The following is a 17,869-nucleotide window of genomic DNA, read 5'->3' as shown; positions in this document are numbered from 1 at the left end:
TATTGTTAATATATAGAAAATAAATGAATTATTGAATACTGACACTGAATCCTGCAAACTTGAGAGTGATAGCTTTTTGTAGTAGATTCTTTAGAATTTACTTTGAATACAATCATGTCATCTACCAATACAGATTTCAAACTTCCTTTTGATCTGTATGTCTGATTTCCTCCAGTCTTATGTTAGACATGGAAATCTTGTCTTTCTTTTGATCTTATATTTCACCAATATGCACAATCCTAGCTCTAAGAATTTTATTGATGATCTTTACCTGTTTGATGATGTTCCCTTTTTTTCTTGTTCTGTTGAGAGGTTAATTAAAAAAATAATTTTGTGAAAAAGTGGTGTAAGTTTTTTTGAGATGGTCATAGGACTTTATTTTCTTTTATTCTGTAATTAGTATGGATGCTATTAATGGATTTTCAAATGTTAAACAGATCTTTATTTTCCTTTTTATATATAACTGGTTTATTTGCTAATATTTTGTTAGTGGGCTTTGCATTTCTGTTCACTTTTCTCATTTCTTGGAATATCTTCTTTTGGCTTTGGTACGAAGATAATATAAGCTTTATAAAATAAATCAAACAATGCTCCCCTTCCTGTTTTTCTAAAGTGTTTGTATAAGAATGGTATTATTTCTTCCCTAAAGCTCTTATAGATTCACCACCATAGTCATTTTGGCCTGTTTTCTTTGTGGGAAGATTTTGTAACAAATTTGATTTCTTTCAAGACAGCTAAATTTGGATTTCTCATTTTTTTGTCAGTTTTGGCTGTTTGTGTCTTTCAAGGAATCTATCTCATCTAAATTTTCAAATTTATTGGGATAAAGTCATTTATAATATTCTCTTATAATCATTTTAATGTTATTGATCTTTTGATATTTTCACTCTCATTATTAGTATTTGTGTTTTCTTTTTATCTTGATTAGATTAGCTAATTGTCTATAAACATTATTAATATTTTTTAAATAACTTCAAATTATTGATATTTTTCTCCCTTTAGTTGTCCCTTTTCTATACCATTTACAGATAATATTATCTGAATTATTTATTTTAAAAAATCCTTTGGAAATAATTAGCTTTTCTTTTTCTACTTTCCAAGGTAGATGCATAATTATTGATAGGTCTCTCTTCTCTAATAATATAAGACTTCAAAACTATAAATTCCTCTCTGAGCACATATAGTTGTATCCCACAAATTTTGATATATTGTGTTTTTAATTTTAATTCAGTTCAAAATATTTTCTGATTTTCATTATAGAAGTCCTTTGTCCCATGGGAATGTGTTGTTTGATATCCAAATACCTAATAGTTTCATCTAGGTACATTTATATTACTGATCTCTATTTGAATTCCATTGTTACCAGAGAGCACACTCAATATGCATTTTTTTCTTGATATTTGTTTGATATTATGGACTAACATTAGTCTATGAGAGTGAATATACCATGTGAAATATAAAGAATGTGTATTCTGTAGTTTTACATGGTATGCTGCTTTTAAATATCTATTAGTGCAAGTCAAATGACAGAGTTGTTTATATCTTATATATACTTACTGATTTTCTACCTACTTGTTTTGTCAGTTAATGAAGACAAGTATTGAAATATTCAACTGTAATTGTCAATTTGTATATTACATTTTTTAAATCTGCTAGTTTTGCTTCACGTATTTTGAGCTTTGTCACTGAGTGAAATATTCTTTTTTTTTTAAGAAGAAAATGTTTTTATTAATCACAACATGAAATTGACATGACATCCCATTAGAACTTAACCAGGATAAATAAGCTGTTGTAAAATTTAGATTTCACACATCCCTTTCAGAGGAAAATATTACCTACCAGGGCTCTTCTAGGTCTTATGGACTGATTTCGGTAAATGTTTTATTTATTAATAGTAAACAGCAATTAACATATATTCTCAAACTGTGCCAAGTAGTTACAAAGGCAAGTATAAAACTTATGGTAACAGCTGGCAGGTTTCAGACTGTTTTATTAAGCAGTCTGAACCACATTTTTATTTTAGATATTTTTTCAGTGTACCTTTTTCATTGGTAAGGCAACTGCTCACTGGGGGCACAAGAATGATTAGGAAGTTTTTTAAATAATAGATACTTGAAGGATCAAGAGTCAAGTGAGTTTGCTTTCCAAATTTTGTTCTCTTTTGGAGCAAAACCAAATGGCTTTGTTTTTGTATATAGAAAGGTCAATATTTTGAAATTCAGGTATTACAGTCTTCTAATTCATAATTTCAAAGGGAGATGAACTATTATTATGAGTAAGTCTCTGAAATACTTCATTTTTAAAATAACAAGGCTTCTGAATAATTTCTCAGATCTACCGCATGAGTACATGACTTAAGGAATGTCACACATTTGGTCTGAAGTGTGGTAGGTCTTCTACCAACTACATCTTGTCCTTAGTAAGGATTAGCATTGTGCTTTCAAACAATTTTTACACGTAAAGCATCTTTAATTAAAGTTTCCTTTTCACGGTACCGAATTTTTTTCCCACTTAACTGTTTGTGGAAGGTAATTTGAACGTACACATATATACACTGCATACAGATGTGTGTGTATATATGTATTTTTTACGTAAGTTACTTTTACCATTAGATTAAAACTAGACTACAGGGCAAACTGTGAGAACAGTTTGGTCTTTCTTAGCAATCCAACTCTAGGTTGAAGAAGGCAGGTACAGTTCGCTGAAGGATGTGATGAGGCTGTAGTAGGTCTTTTCATCATCTGTTAATCCTGCATTGCCAGGCCTCACCACGACAGCTACATGCACATCTGCTTCCTCAGCAGCACTTGCCTCTAGAGTAACGTCTGTCAGAAACAAGCTGTTGTTGGTTGAACACCCAATGCTATTCGCAATCTTTCGGTAACTCTCACTCTCCACTTTGTGTCCAATCTTGGTGTCAAAGTGACCATCAACAAGCTCTAGGATGTTGCCCTATGTGGAATGCCTGAACAACAGCTTCCTTGCCTCGACACTCCCTGAAGAATAGATATACACCTTCATTCCAGCTTCTCTCCATTTCCTGACTGCTGGAACTACGTCTTCAAAGAACTCTGCTTTCATGTATCCTGCTGTGAATGCTGCCCTCCACATGTGGCCCTGCAGCTGCTTCAGGGCTATGGTCTTTCGGTCCAGAGACATCTGCCAGCAGACGTTGTCTACCACAGCCTGGATCATCTGCTGCAGTTCATCTGCCCCATCCCCAGATGCAGCAGGGATAGGAACAGCTCCATCCAGGTGGGAGTCCTCTTCAGCCTGTTTCCTCAAAAGATTGATGTCCTCCTGGCACTCCTCTTCTTCCCAATGTGTCTACAGATAATCTTTAACATTTTCTTTGATGTAAGGAAATAAAATGTCCTTCACGAAAGCAATCGGAGTTGCGGTACCTTCGATATCTAACAGGATCCCAGTGACTTCGGCGGGCACCGAAAGCACAACCATTTCCCTACCGGAGGCTAACACGACAATCGGCCTACTCGTACTGAGCGCGGAGGGCGGTGCCAGCTGCGCCCCCAGCACGGTCTTAGGTTTCCTACAGCCGCACAAGGGTCCTCAGAGTTGGCAACCGCGCACGTCCAGAAGCACTAGCTGGAGAAGCCACCTCCATGCCCCTGGAAGTGGAGAAGCACGGAGAAGCCCCTGGAAGTACAGGGGATCTGAAATACCGAACTGCCGAAATATTCTTAAGATTATTATTTCTTTCTAATTAACTAACACATTTATCATTGTTATCATTTTCATCTCTGGTACTATTTCCTTGCCTGAATATATATCATCGGATATTGCTAGAGCCACTTCATCCTTCTTATGTTTAGCATTTCCATGATAAATAATATTTTTTGTTTTATTTTTAATCAATTTATTTTTTTATATTTAAAGTGGGTTTCTTATAAACATTCTAAAGTGAATAACTGCTTTATCCATCCAGTCTGGCAAATTCTTTTTATTGGATTTTTTTGGAAAATTTACATTTAACATAATATTCAATACAGCTTTATTTAAATCTAACATCTTACCTTTTGTTCTTTACATTTCTCAAACATTTCACAATTTTAGTTTTTTGTTTTTATTAATTAGCAATTCTTATGATTCTGTCTCATCTCTGCTATTAACCATATTTCATTTTAATTTTCACTCTTATTCTAGGGTATGTAATATTGATTGATCTTTAACTTCTCAAAGTCTGGTACAAATCAAGTATCACTTTACTTTGATATAAAACTCTTACAGCAGTGTATTTCTATGTATCTTTCCTTCTATGTATTACTGTTGGTATGCAATTTAAATATATATATGTCATAATCTGCACAATACTTTGTTCCTAATTTTTTTCTTCAAGCAATGACTATTTTTCATGTTTCTGAGGCTCTTTTCACTTAGTCTTCTTTTATCCTGCATCGTGACCCAAAGCTCCCTTTCTGAATTCTTGATTTCCATTTCCTGGACTTAGTAAGTCCCAGTGCCTTGTTTGGGTCTCCCTCCCTGAATCATTGCTCTAGAATTTGTCAGGTGGAGAATAGAAGTGACTGTAGGAGTTCCCCTAGATATTCATCCTTTACACAGATCACAATTTTGCACTGTCTCTTGTCCACTTTCTAAAGAGTCATTTTATGTATTTAGTCCAGTTTTGTAATTGCTTATGGTAAATAGTTAAATCTATTCTTTGTTGTATCATTATGAACAGAAGTGAAATCTCATGATGACTGCTTTTAACTACAGTGATAAAGCTGGAAGAAAATTGGAAGGTAAATTAGAAATATATATTAATAAATACTAAATTTATGGAGGTAGTGTAATTCTTAAATTGCTAAAGAAAAATGTTTATTCCTTAGTGTTCTGTGTCTTGTATCCTAAGTACTGAATACCACATTAAGAACAAATTTTAATGATGATGTATGTAGAAGAGTAGAATATGTCTTCAACTGCTACAAACAAAATATATTTTATTTACAAAATAATGCAAATGTCATGTTAAATTTTGATGGTATATTACAACACTAGAATAAGAGTTCTTTAAGGAACTATTAACTTTTGTTAATTTTACTGGCAGTGAATAATCAGTACATACATAAATGTCTAACATATAGTACAGTAAGTACTCAATGTATATGTTAAATACTAGAAAGTAAAAAACCAGGAGTAACTGCAACAAGGATTAACCTGACCTTATTTGCAAAGTTGTTTAGTTGAAAGCAATCCTTGCTTCCTGATCTACATAACTGAGATTGGGTACACATAAAATATGTTGAAAATTATGCATTAAATTTTAAGACATTAAAACATTTATAATGCAATCAGTTACAGAAATTTTTGCTTCATAGGAAAGCACATATAAACAGATAATATTCACTTTGTAGATTAATAATCTTTGCCTAAATCACTGCTTTTCAGTCCTCAACATACTCACATAAAATTCTCTAACCCTGGAAAATTCTTGTCATCAGATTGTAGCATTAAATTTGATGGAATGTGAAAGGCAATTTTCAATCAGTAATTTTGTCCTATACCTCTTCCAAGAAAAAAAAAAAAGGAGAAAACAGTAAGAAACACCCTGGAACAAATAGCAAATCAAACTCAGAGACCAATCCAGTTTAATTACCCTTTTTTAATAGTGTGGGCTGCTGCTTACTGCTACATGTTTCTCATGAAATAGATATCAGGAAAGAAAACTGAACATGACAATTACATTTTTGTGGCAATTACTAAGTGAGAAAAATATTGTATATAAAACCCTCATTTTTCTTATTAGATATTTGAGTTTAAGTTTCTAATGCCAGTTTATTTTCTGAAATTGTACTTTAGGTCAAGATAAAATTGAAGAACCTTCCAAATTAATTACTATTGACAATGATTGTGATCTGAAATTCTGTGTAAAATGATTCCTATAATGTAATACAGAAATCAAGGAACTTATATTCTATCAGTACCTATATAATTATTGGAATTGAGAGAAAAAGACCAAACCATATCAACAATGCAAACCTCTTTAATACCAAGTTAAGTAAAAAACATACCAATATTCCTCTTAACCTGTTGTAGCTCCAGAGGGAAAATATGTTCCCAACCCTGGGGCAAGTACCTTTGAAACCGAAATCAGTCAAAGGGAGAAATAAAGTGGAAGAAACCCATTTATTGTTTACAAGCAGTCATCCGCTTCTCCTCACCATGTCTCACAACCTAATTGCTCCCTATATTCTGCAAAGGCCCCTATGCAAGAAAACTGGAGCACTATAACCAGACTAATAACATACAATAACAACAGCAAAAAAAATCATGATAATCCTCAGACCAGAAGATTCAGCTAGGTTCAAAGTCCTAAGAAGATTAAGTCCATAGCTCACCCAGTCCACAGGCAGTCAGTAACTAAACGGGTAGGGAGTTCAGATCAATCAACACACAGCAGCTACAGCCAGAGGACAGGTCCACACGGCAAAGACAGTAGAGGAAAACAAACTTGAGGTTGATAAGATACATGTTTTAATGACACCAGCATAGGCAAATCTTGTTCATCAGGTAGGATGCATGCAAGAGAGTGGTCCTGTGATAGGACAGTGGCAGGAGTGGGATCTCATCCTGGTCTAGTGTACCAGAATTTCACTCCCCTCCCTGTGGGAGTTACAGATAGCTCAATATGTAGGACTATGAGAGGCATATGACCTAGCCATAAAGATAAAACAGAATTTTCCTCTAAGAGCCTTTTACCTCCTGGACGTTTTGGGTAACTATTGTAATCTTTGGTGGCCATTCTGCTGTTATTCCAGGAACACACAGAAGGCCGGCTTCCAGGCCTTTTTGCCAAGGTGTCAGAGGGCCAGACAGCACTAATCCATGTGCTAAAATGTCCAGGGCCATGTCCATTCAACAAAGTCCCCATGGTTTAATGTAGCTGGAGCTGGCAGCAGGATGTTGCTTTGCTGACCATATCCTTGTTTCAATAACTCATCTTTGGTTGCATATGCAGTTGTATAGCAGACTCAGCAAAGTATGTTAGCATATTCACAGAGCTCAAAGCTCCTTTTCAGGGCTTCTCATTCAAATGCTGAAGAACTATCTGTAAGTGAAATGACCAGCCCCATTGACTATTGTTGTATGACTTCAGGCCAGATTTCAACAAACCATTGTACCTCTCTATCATGCTTGCCCCAGTAGGGTTATATGGGAAATGAAACTCCCAATTTATTCCTAATTCCTGCACCCATTTTTGTAACACATATCTAGTAAAGTGGGTGCCTTGATTGCTCTCAATCACCAGCAGCCAGCCATAGGCTGCAAAGAGATGCTATAGGCCCCTTTTGGTGATTTGCTGATATGCAGCAGGAAAAGCAACCAACAGTCCAGGAGCTGTGCCCACACAAGTCATGGCATACCAATATCCTTCTGACATGGGCAGGGGCCCAATGCAGTCTATCGGCCACCTGACAGGTGTATTTCCCCCTTTACTTTTGTCCCATGTTGCTGCAGGACATGGTGTATAAGTCTCCCTCAAAGCACACAAAGCACTCCTTCTGGGCTTGGCTGTCTTCTTCAAAGGTCAATGGCAAGCCCTACCAGTGAGCTATAGCCCACATTGTCTTTTCCCCACATGCAACAAATGCTGATGTAATCATTGGGCTACATCAGAGGCAGTCTTTCCTACTAGCCAGTGCACCTGGGCTAATGTGTCTGCTTCATCATTCCCCGGGGATGCCAAAGGCAAATGGCCAGTTGCAAAATATATTGTAGCAGTCTTAGTCTGACCAGAGGTGTTGCCACACTTTGCCCAAAAGGGGCCAGTGACCAACCATCTAGTTGGCATGGTACCATGTTGGTAGCCAGAGTCAAGCCCCAACAGATGGCCCAGCTGTCAATGCAGACAACTATGGAGAAGGGCTCCTGGGGGATCATGAGCCATACTGCCCACAACTCATCACATTGACAGCTCTTCCCCTCTCTGTCCTCCATCCCTATTGTCTCCATTTTAGGATAGAAAGCTACAGCCCTCCACTTTGGATGCTGCTTATGACTGGAGCCATCTGTACACCAAGGATTTTCATGTATAGGGGCTTTTCCCTTCTGGTAAGTACTCTTGCCTACCAATGGCTCAAAAGCAAGTTCTTGCTTTTCACCAGTATGTCACTGGCCCCAATAAGTGTTGAATTTCTGCACTTATGGGACTAGTGGAAATGGCCCCAAATCACTGTATGTATGTGCCCTATTTGGTCAGTGTTGGCATCTGCGCCATGCCACTCTGTGGCCTTTGGCTAGAGTCTCACACCCACCCTGCAATGGGATATGGGGCTCTTACCTTGCTTGAAGCTGTTACAGTGATGGACTCCACAGCCAGCAAGGTGTGGTATACAACAGCCAGTTGTTTCTCTGTCAAGGTTCACCAGACCTCTGCTCCTTTCTATAGTCTTGACCAGAATCCAATAGGTTGGCAGTTCCATTCAAACTGCTGCCAAAGGCCCCATCCATAACTATCTTCAGTTACATGAACATCTAGTTTGCAGGGCCTTGATGAGTCCATTACACTCAAGGCCTGTCCAGCCTTGACTGCTTGATTAACAGCAGTAAAAGTAGCTACACATGTTTCATCTCAGGATCACCCACCTGATGTCTTTCCTACCAACCAGTACACAGGCTTCAGAGTTTCTCCCAAGTGTAGGATAAACACTCTCCAGCAGCCCAAAAGACCTCAAAACTCTTGCAATACAGCCACAGTGGTAGGAGTATGGAAAGCCTGGACCTTGTCTATGACTGCTTCTGGAATTACTTTAGTTTTACCTGACCAGAAAACCCCCAAGAAGTTTACTAACAAACCAGGTTCCTGACCCTTGGTGCAGTTCACAGTCCATCCTTTCTCCTGTAGATGTTGTAGCAGTCAAGGAACTTCCTCTTCTAAATCTGCAAAAGAATCACTCATGAGCTTAATATCATCAGTGTAGTGATACAGCTGTACAGTTTTCAGTTTCTTCCATGTTGCCTAGTCCTGGGCTACAAGTCTGTGACAAATGGTGGGACTGTGGAGGTATCCCTGTTGAAGTGTGTTCATAAGGGCTGCTATAGAGGGAACAGCAGCATTCGAAAGGGGTGAGACTTTTTCAGTTCCCTGTAATCCATAATCATACACCAATATGAGTCTGGCTTTTTCACTGGCCATACTGGGGAAGTAAAGGGACTCTCAGCAGGCTTTATAATGCCCATCTTCTCCAACTCCTGTAGAATTTCTCCAATTTCCTAGTATCCCCCAAGCAATTTATACTGCTTAGTATTTGTCGGCTGCCAAGGTACAGGCAGAGTGCTCCACAACGTGGGGAGAGACCAAGTCCTCCCCTTGGGCCATGGTTTTTGCATTTTTATTTTCCTAATTACAACCAGTAGGTCTTTAATACAGGAGGTGCCAGTGCCTCAGGCAGTGGCTTGGCAGTGTTTCAGCCCTCAGACCCACCCCCTCATCCTCTCCCAACATCTCTTCTATGGTCTCTGGGGCTGAAGGCCTTGCTCTTTCCTCCTCCTCCTTCATGGCCTCCTGCAACGTGGACTCTCCTACTGCCTCCTCCTTTCCTGCTAATGTATCATCCAGGAGTGTGACCTGTCTTCTCAGTTACTGTCTCTCTTTCTTCAGGGCATTCCATAGGTTATCGCATAGCTTCTCCAAGCAGTGCTGAAGTGTGCCTCTCTCCTCAGTAATGCTTTCCAGTATCTCAAGAAACGAACATCACACAATCCCAGCTGCCTCACAGCCACTCATAGCCTCTAAGTAGCCTTCTATCTCATGGAGGGCTAATTCCACAGCTTCTGGTGTCTCCACCCATCCCCAGTTCTTGGGAAGACTCACCCATCTAGGAGGTGCATTACCCTAGACCAATTCCCACATGGGCTAGCCAAGTGGAGGCCCCAGGGATGGGGTTTCACTGGGTGAAGCCACACCCTCCACCTCTACTGAACAGAAGGGAGAGTCATACCTCCCCACTGTCTGTAGGGTTATCCCACCCAAGCACCGTACCCATCAAGACAGATATCTTGATGTGGGAGAAACCTGTTTATTGCCTACAAGCAGTCATTTGCTTCTGCTCACCCATGTCATGAAGCCACAGCTGTAAAGAGACCCCACGAAGCCCTCCGGTCCAGGTGTGCACTCACTCCCCACCCTTCTTGTAATCAATGTATGGGGATGGACTATACTTGACTCCAAAACTTGGAAACACCAATTGATATGGGGATGCAATAAGGCCAGGTGAGTGATTCTGGAAATTTTGCAATTTTACCCACAGGATACAAACATTCAATCTATAATAGCTCTCTTAGGCTTCTATTGCTCTGAATAGATATGAATGGAGTTGCTCTTTTTCTCAGCAAAAATATCTATCTGGGTTATTGATGTGCTTGTCTTTGATATCATCCAAAGCTTTTTAAAATTTTCTTCTGTATGAACTAAATTAATCATAGAAAGGAATCTTTCAACAACCCACTTTGCAAACAAGAGACTTTTGTATTGTGAATTCCATATGAGGCAAGGGAAGACCCTCTCCCATGCACACATTCATTAGAATGAGTCTGGGGACCCAAAAGGAGTTGGTGTGTAATGCAACTACTGTATTTGTCTACTTTATATATGTATATTTAATATATGTTATATATTTGATTAATGTGTGTATCACATATCCATATATATTATATATTTTCTGTGAAAGTATACTATGTATATGTCTGCTTAGTGATTCATTACAATGTTTTGTTTGTCCTCCATCTTATAGCAAATCTTTTATGTTCTAGGTGCTTCAGTCAAGTGGATCCCTCTGTGTACCTGGTCTCTTATACTCCCTGATTCAGAAATGAGGGATTTTTTAAAAATAGGACTATCTTATTATCAAGTGGCAGGTCACTTCTTTGAAGGGGCATACCTTGACTTCTCTAGTAAAATATCCTTATTTCCTCACCCTCTGTATATCAGGACACTATTTTATTTTCTTCACACACTCTTATTTAGTTATATGTCTATTTGTTGAATCCCTTTTCCAATTATTAAATTAACCCAATTATGGAAGGAATTCATGGATGTTATTATTTTCTCCATCACCAGAACCAATTTTTTTATGGCACATAAAATATGTATGGCCATAAGAATAATGTTTTAAATGGGTGAATAAATGAACTAGGTTTGGAAATTTAAAAGAATATAGCCCATATTTTTAGGAAAATAAAAATTTTTCACCGCTGAATGCAGTCACTGTGCTGGGGCCACCATGGAGCTCTACAGATGTTCTTGTCTTCTATTTACATACAAAGAATTGGAGATAAAAACAATTCATTAAAAAGCTGAAAATGAAATTTTAAATGGAAAACAAATTTTTAAAACTGACTATATTAGAAAACAGCTAATATGTGTGCTAAAATGATATGCCTGATAAAATAATAAACTGGTACCATATTCAGTTTTTATGCTCAGGAAGAGAATAAGGGCAGTGAAATATAATCACATCTGAAAGTACTGTAATTTGTTTTTAAATTATTTTATGGGATAATAAGAAACACTTTATAAATTGTACAAACTCTGTAAAAGTTCTCAAGTTAAAGCTTTATTGCTTAAGAATGATCATTCATCACCTGATCAAAATAGACAGCAGTAACCCAGGAGAGACAGAACTAGTGATATTTTACAAACGTTTTATGACCAAACAACTTGATCACCAAAGTTAAACCTACTTGTAAAAGTAGATTGATAAACCAGGTAGGCAATAGTACCATACATTCTCCACAGACTGACAAATAAAAGTCTCATGACAAAGGTACAACACATTATTATTGTTATTATTTATCTTATGCTTTCCTAAGGAAGTACAACACAGCTCTCAGCAAAACAATGAAGAAGGTGCAATTTCTCCTTGGTCAATTTGTACCTACCATTTGAATAGTTTTCTTATTTTCTTCTCAGTGTTTAAACAAATAGGCATAACTGTTTCCCAGAAAACATTAATGACAAAATAGGTGACTAGCCTGCTGGTCCAAATTTGACTATATCCACTCTAGAGTCTACATAAAATTTGTGTGAGTTAAAAAAAATCAGTTTGATATGGTTGTTTTCTCTATTTTTTACTTTGCAAATATTATCATAAACATCTACATAAGTCTTTGCTTTCTTTTAATTATCAAGTGCAGGTATGAATTAAGATTATTGTATCAAATCACACATATCTTTGAGAAATACAAAATGCCACTCTCCTTAGAGATAAAAACAATTTATGCTACCCTTAGCAATGTGAAAAAATACACATTTCCCAACAGTATAGCCAACTCTGTGTTTTCTTCATCTTTTATAGTCATTGCCACAGTAGTATCACATTGTTTTTTATTTGTAAGAACAAAATTTGTTCCAAACCTGAGCTGAGGAAGATTATTTTCTTTAGGTTACCTGTTCTTTCTACAATGAATTAGCATTCTGATATCACCTGAGCAATTTTCTCATATACTTTGGTGAACTTAATGAGCTTTCTGGAAACCTACCTACCTGATTAGAAGAGAGGCTATCAATGCCGCAAATGTAAACCAACCCCAGAGATCTCCTCAGCTCCCATCCACAGGGACAGGGCCCTGCATCTTTGTTAGGTGGCCTGTCCACGAGGCTGCACTGCATCCAGTCCTCCTGTCTCCTTAGGCTCCTCTTGACTGCAGCACCTCCTCAGACTTTCCTTGTTTTTGGTGATCTTGATGTTTTCTAGGAACGCTGGTCAGATAGATTGTAGGAAGCCCCTATATTGGAATTTGTATGACTCTTTTCTCATGATTAAACTGGAAATGTGGGCTTTGGGAAGGAAGACAGCAGGGGCAAAGTATTATCATATTGAGGATGTATATTACCACCAAGATTTATAAATGCTGATGCTTGACCTCACTGGTGTAGTGTTTGCCAGGTTTTTCTTCTGTAAGCTTGCTCACTATACACTTTGGAAGGAAGCCACTATGTGCAGCCCAAACTTAATGAATGGGGATTTATGCTCTCCCTCCTTTAGAAAGGATATCGACATAAACTGTTTGGGATTCTTATGTGCAGGAGATTGCTCCTTTCTCATCTAATTTTTCATCAATTTATTGATACCACTGTGGACTTGTGGATATTTTGTTTAAAATATGTTTAACATAACTCACTATAAACTAACTGAATATCAACAAAGTTTTACTGTTTTAAGAAATCAAATTAAAATGCAGTTCTTTTTTAACTTAAACTTTGATTAATAGTATATTAATTCTGTGGTAATAGATTTATATTTTTGATGACAGGTATTGAAGTTATTAATGAATAGAAGAAAAAAAGAGTCACCACAAAACAGTTATCTTTGTGGCCTTATGCAAATATGTTAGTTCTTCATAACATCCACAATAACAAGGCAAAATAGACTGTCATAAGTATATTTTGAAAGATATTTAGAGTTCTATAATTAAAAGTTAAATGGTACCTATTATTTACTTGACTGTAAGCATGTGTATATAATTAAGATCTACATATTAAGATGTATGTTGACTTGTTTCTCTACAAGAGAAAAGTTCATATATAATAGAGTGGAGATCACCAGTAGCCCATCATAATATGTTTCTTGGGTAAACATTTTCTTCTTATAAAGAGAAAGGTTTTTGTTTTCTTTGTATTTTGCCTGAATGGTAGAAATATTACCTCACTCAACTGAAAGTTGTCGAAAGGGTAATTCAAATCTTCAAAAGGTCATTTACACTTTGTATTGTTTTAGCACTACTTACCAATAGATGATTATTTTATGAGAGAAAAAAATAACCTACCATTGTGTTTCCTACATAGAAAGAGAAGCTACAATTCCTAATATCTGTGCACTTATTTAACTTTACAGATGGATTTAATGGCTTCCTCTGCAGGCACTGCCCATAAAACCTTCTGTTGATGGAATAGCTGTAGCTACTGCCTAATCATATGTACTGTACTGCCAATAGGAGATTCGACAACCCCATTTCAATATTGTTAGTTACTGGAATAAATTAACTGAGCTATTCAGTCTTGTCATCATCTGGTGAATTTACTCATGTTTATCACTAGCCTGACTGTCCTGAATGAATTAGAGGCAACAGACCATATATTCTAAAAGAAACATGCAAGATATCACTAATTTACTTTATTTTTTGAGAAGCAGATGATGAAGGTCCTCTTCTTTTCTTTCTTAATCTGTCTCAATTGCATTTTTATAATGGACCAAGCTTGGAAAAAGAGGGATATTATCCTTTGATAAAAGGCATTGGGGTATTTGGTGGAGGAGGAGCCAATATGGCGGCGTAAGTAGGGAAGTAGGGCAGTGGAAATTTCCTACCAAAACCATATATTTTTCTGAAAATACAACAAATAAAACTATTCCTAAAAGAGAGACCAGAAGATACAGCACAATAGCCAGGCTACATCTACACCTGCAAGAACCCAGTGCCTCACAAAGCAGTTAAGATACAAGCCATGGCCTGGTGGGACCCAAGTGTGCCCCCCACCCCAGCTCCCCAGAGGGAGGAGAGGAGTCAGAGCAGGGAGGGAGAGGGAGCCCAGGACTGCTAAATACTCAGCCCTACTCATCCACACCAGAGCACAGACACACAGTGTGTGGTGTGCTGGATATTAGGGAAAAGGAACAGTAAAACCTGTGAGCAGGTTCCCACAGCTGGCACCCTCGGGTCAAAGAAAAGTGATAGCTTTTTGAAAGTCTAAAAGAGACAGGGACCCCAAAGCTGGATGGAAGCATCCTGGCACACTCAGCCCAGCAGCTGGCAATCCTGGGGAACTCCTGGCACCCTAACCCTCTGAGCAGCAGAGCAGCTCTGAGGCCACTCACGGCAATAAACAGCCTCCCACCCGCCATAGCAAGAGAGCATCCTGGGAGCGGCCACGCAGAGCTACCTCCACAGCTGCCCAGGCCAGACTCAGAGGCCCTGTCAGCACACGGCTGCCCAGCACAAGCCACTAGGGATCGCCATTCTCATGCGAAGGGAAGGTGACAGGCAAACAAGAAGGGACTTTGTTCACCCAGCTGACACATGTGCCAACTGCCTACGACTACCTCTATTGCCATGAAAAGACAGAAGAATTTGATACAGACAAGAATATCCCAGACATCCCCTGAGAGGGAACCTGGGGAGAAAGATTTAACCAATCTTCCTAAAAAAGAATTCAAAATAAAGGTCATAACCATGCTGATGGAATTGCAGAGAAAAATGCAAGAGCTAATCGATAAAGTTGGGAGGGAGAACACAGAAATAAAACAATCTCTGGAAGGACTTAAAAGCAGAATGGATGAGGTGCAAAAGGCTGTTATTTGAATAGAAATAAGAGAACAGGAATGCAAAGAAGCTGACACAGAGAGACATAAAATTATCTCCAGGAATGAAAGAATATTAAGAGAACTGGGTGACCAATCCAAAAGGAAAAATATCTGCATTATAGGGGTACCAGAAGAAAAAGAGAGAGAAAAAATGATAGAAAGTGTATTTGAAGAAATAATTGCTGAAAACTTCCCCAAACTGGGGAAGGAAATAGTCACTCAGACCATGGAAGCACAAAGAACTCCCAACCGAAGGAACACAAGGAGGACACCACCAAGACACATAATAATTAAAATGGCAAAGATCAAGGACAAGGACACAGTTTTAAAGGCAGCCAGACAGAGAAAAAAGGTCACCTACAAAGGAAAACCCATCAGGCTATCATCAGACTTCTCAACAGACACCTTACAGACCAGAAGAGAATGGCATGATATATTTAATGCAATGAAACAGAAGGGCCTTGAACCAAGAATACTGTATCCAGCATGATTTTCATTTAAATATGAAGGACAGATTAAACAATTCCCAGACAAGCAAATGTTGAGTGAATTTGCCTCCCACAAACCACCTCTACGGTGTATTCTAGAGGGACTGTTCTAGATGGAAGCACTCCTAAGGGTAAATAGATGGCACCAGAGAAAATAAAATCACAGCAAAGAAAGCAGACCAACCAAGTACAAGCTAAAGGCAAAAAATAAAATCAACTACCCACAAAAGCAGTCAAAAGAAATACAATAGAGCACAAAATAAAACACCTAACAGATAGAGAATGGAGGAGGAGGAATAAGAAGGGAAAGAAAGAATCATCAGACTGTGTTTATAAAAGCTCAATAAGTGAGTTAAGTTAGACAGTAAGATAGTAAAGAAGCTAACCTTGAACCTTTGGTAACCACAAATCTAAAGCCTGCAATGACAATAAGTACATATCTTTCAATAATCACCCTAAAAGTAAATGGACTGAATGCACCAATCAAAAGACACAGAGTAATAGAATGGAAACAAAAGCAAGACCCATCTATATGCTGCTTAGAAGAGACTCACCTCAAACCCAAAGACATGCAGAGACTAAAAGTCAAGGGATGGAGAAACATATTTCATGCAAACAATAGGGAGAAAAAAGCAGGAGTTGCAGTACTAGTATCAGACAAAATAGACTTCAAAACAAAGAAAGTAACAAGAGATAAAGAAGGACATTACATAATGATAAAGGGCTCAGTCCAACAAGAGGATATAACCATTATAAATATATATGCACCCAATACAGGAGCACCAGCATATGTGAAACAAATACTAACAGAACTAAAGGAGGAAATACACTGCAATGCATTCATTTTAGGAGACTTCAACACACCATTCACTCCAAAGGACAGATCCACCACACAGAAAATAAGTAAGAACACAGAGGCATTGACCAACACACTAGAACAGATGGACCTAATAGATATCTATAGAACTCTACACCCAAAAGCAACAAGATACACATTCTTCTCAAGTGCACATGGAACATTCTGCAGAATAGACCACATAATAGGCCACAAAAAGAGCCTCAGTAAATTCCAAATGATTAAAATTCTACCAACCAACTTCTCAGACCACAAAGGTATAAAACTAGAAATAAATTGTACAAAGAAAGAAAAAAGGCTCACAAACACATGGAGGCTTAACAACATGTTCCTAAGTAATCAATGGATCAACGACCAAATTAAAATGGAGATCCAGCCATATATGGAAACAAAAGACAACAACAGCACAGAGAACCATCTTCTGTGGGATGCAGCAAAAGCACTTCTAAGGGGAAAGCATATAGCAATCCAGGCATATTTAAATAAGAAAGAATAATCCCAAATGAATACTCTAAAGTCACAAATATAGAAATTGTAAAAAGAAGAACAAATGAGGCCTAAACTCAGCAGAAGGAGGGACATAAAAAAGATCAGAGAATAAATAAACAAAATTGAGAGGAATACAACAATAGCAAAAATCAACAAAACCAAGAGCTGGTTCTTTGAGAAAATAAACAGAATATATATGTCTCTTGCCAGACTTACTAAGAGAAAAAGAGAATCAACAAATGTCAACAGAATCAGAAATGAGAAAGGAAAAATCACAATGGACCCCACAGAAATACAAAGAATGATTAGAGAATACTATGAAAAGCTATATGCTAAAACCTAGAAAAAATGGATAACTTCCTAGAAAAATATAACCTTCCAAGACTGACCAAAGAAGAAACAGAAAATCTAAACAGACCAATTACCAGCAAAGAAATTGAAGTGGTAATCAAATAACTACCCAAGAGCAAAACCCACGGGCCAGATGGAATTACCTCGGAATTTTATCACACATACAGAGTAGACATAATACCCATTCTCCTTAAAGTTTTCCAAAAAATAGAAGAGGAGGGAATACTCCCAAACTCATTCTATGAAGCCATCATCATCCTAATACCAAAACCAGGCAAAGACCCCACCAAAAAATAAACATAGATGCAAAAATACTCAACAAAATATTAGCAAACTGAATTCAAAAATACATCAAGGGGATCACA

General features: G+C 37.7%; 1 pseudogene; it reads right to left on the bottom strand.

Annotated features, from left to right (window-relative positions):
- Window positions 1-2,507: 2,507 nt before the first annotated feature.
- On the bottom strand, window positions 2,508-3,611 carry LOC108405274 (enolase-phosphatase E1 pseudogene; annotated as a pseudogene).
- Between the last annotated feature and the right edge of the window lie 14,258 nt (window positions 3,612-17,869).

This window comes from Manis javanica, chromosome 3, assembly GCF_040802235.1.
Source record: "Manis javanica isolate MJ-LG chromosome 3, MJ_LKY, whole genome shotgun sequence".
Classification (NCBI taxonomy): domain Eukaryota; kingdom Metazoa; phylum Chordata; class Mammalia; order Pholidota; family Manidae; genus Manis; species Manis javanica.
This window is presented reverse-complemented; position numbering and strand designations above follow the sequence as displayed.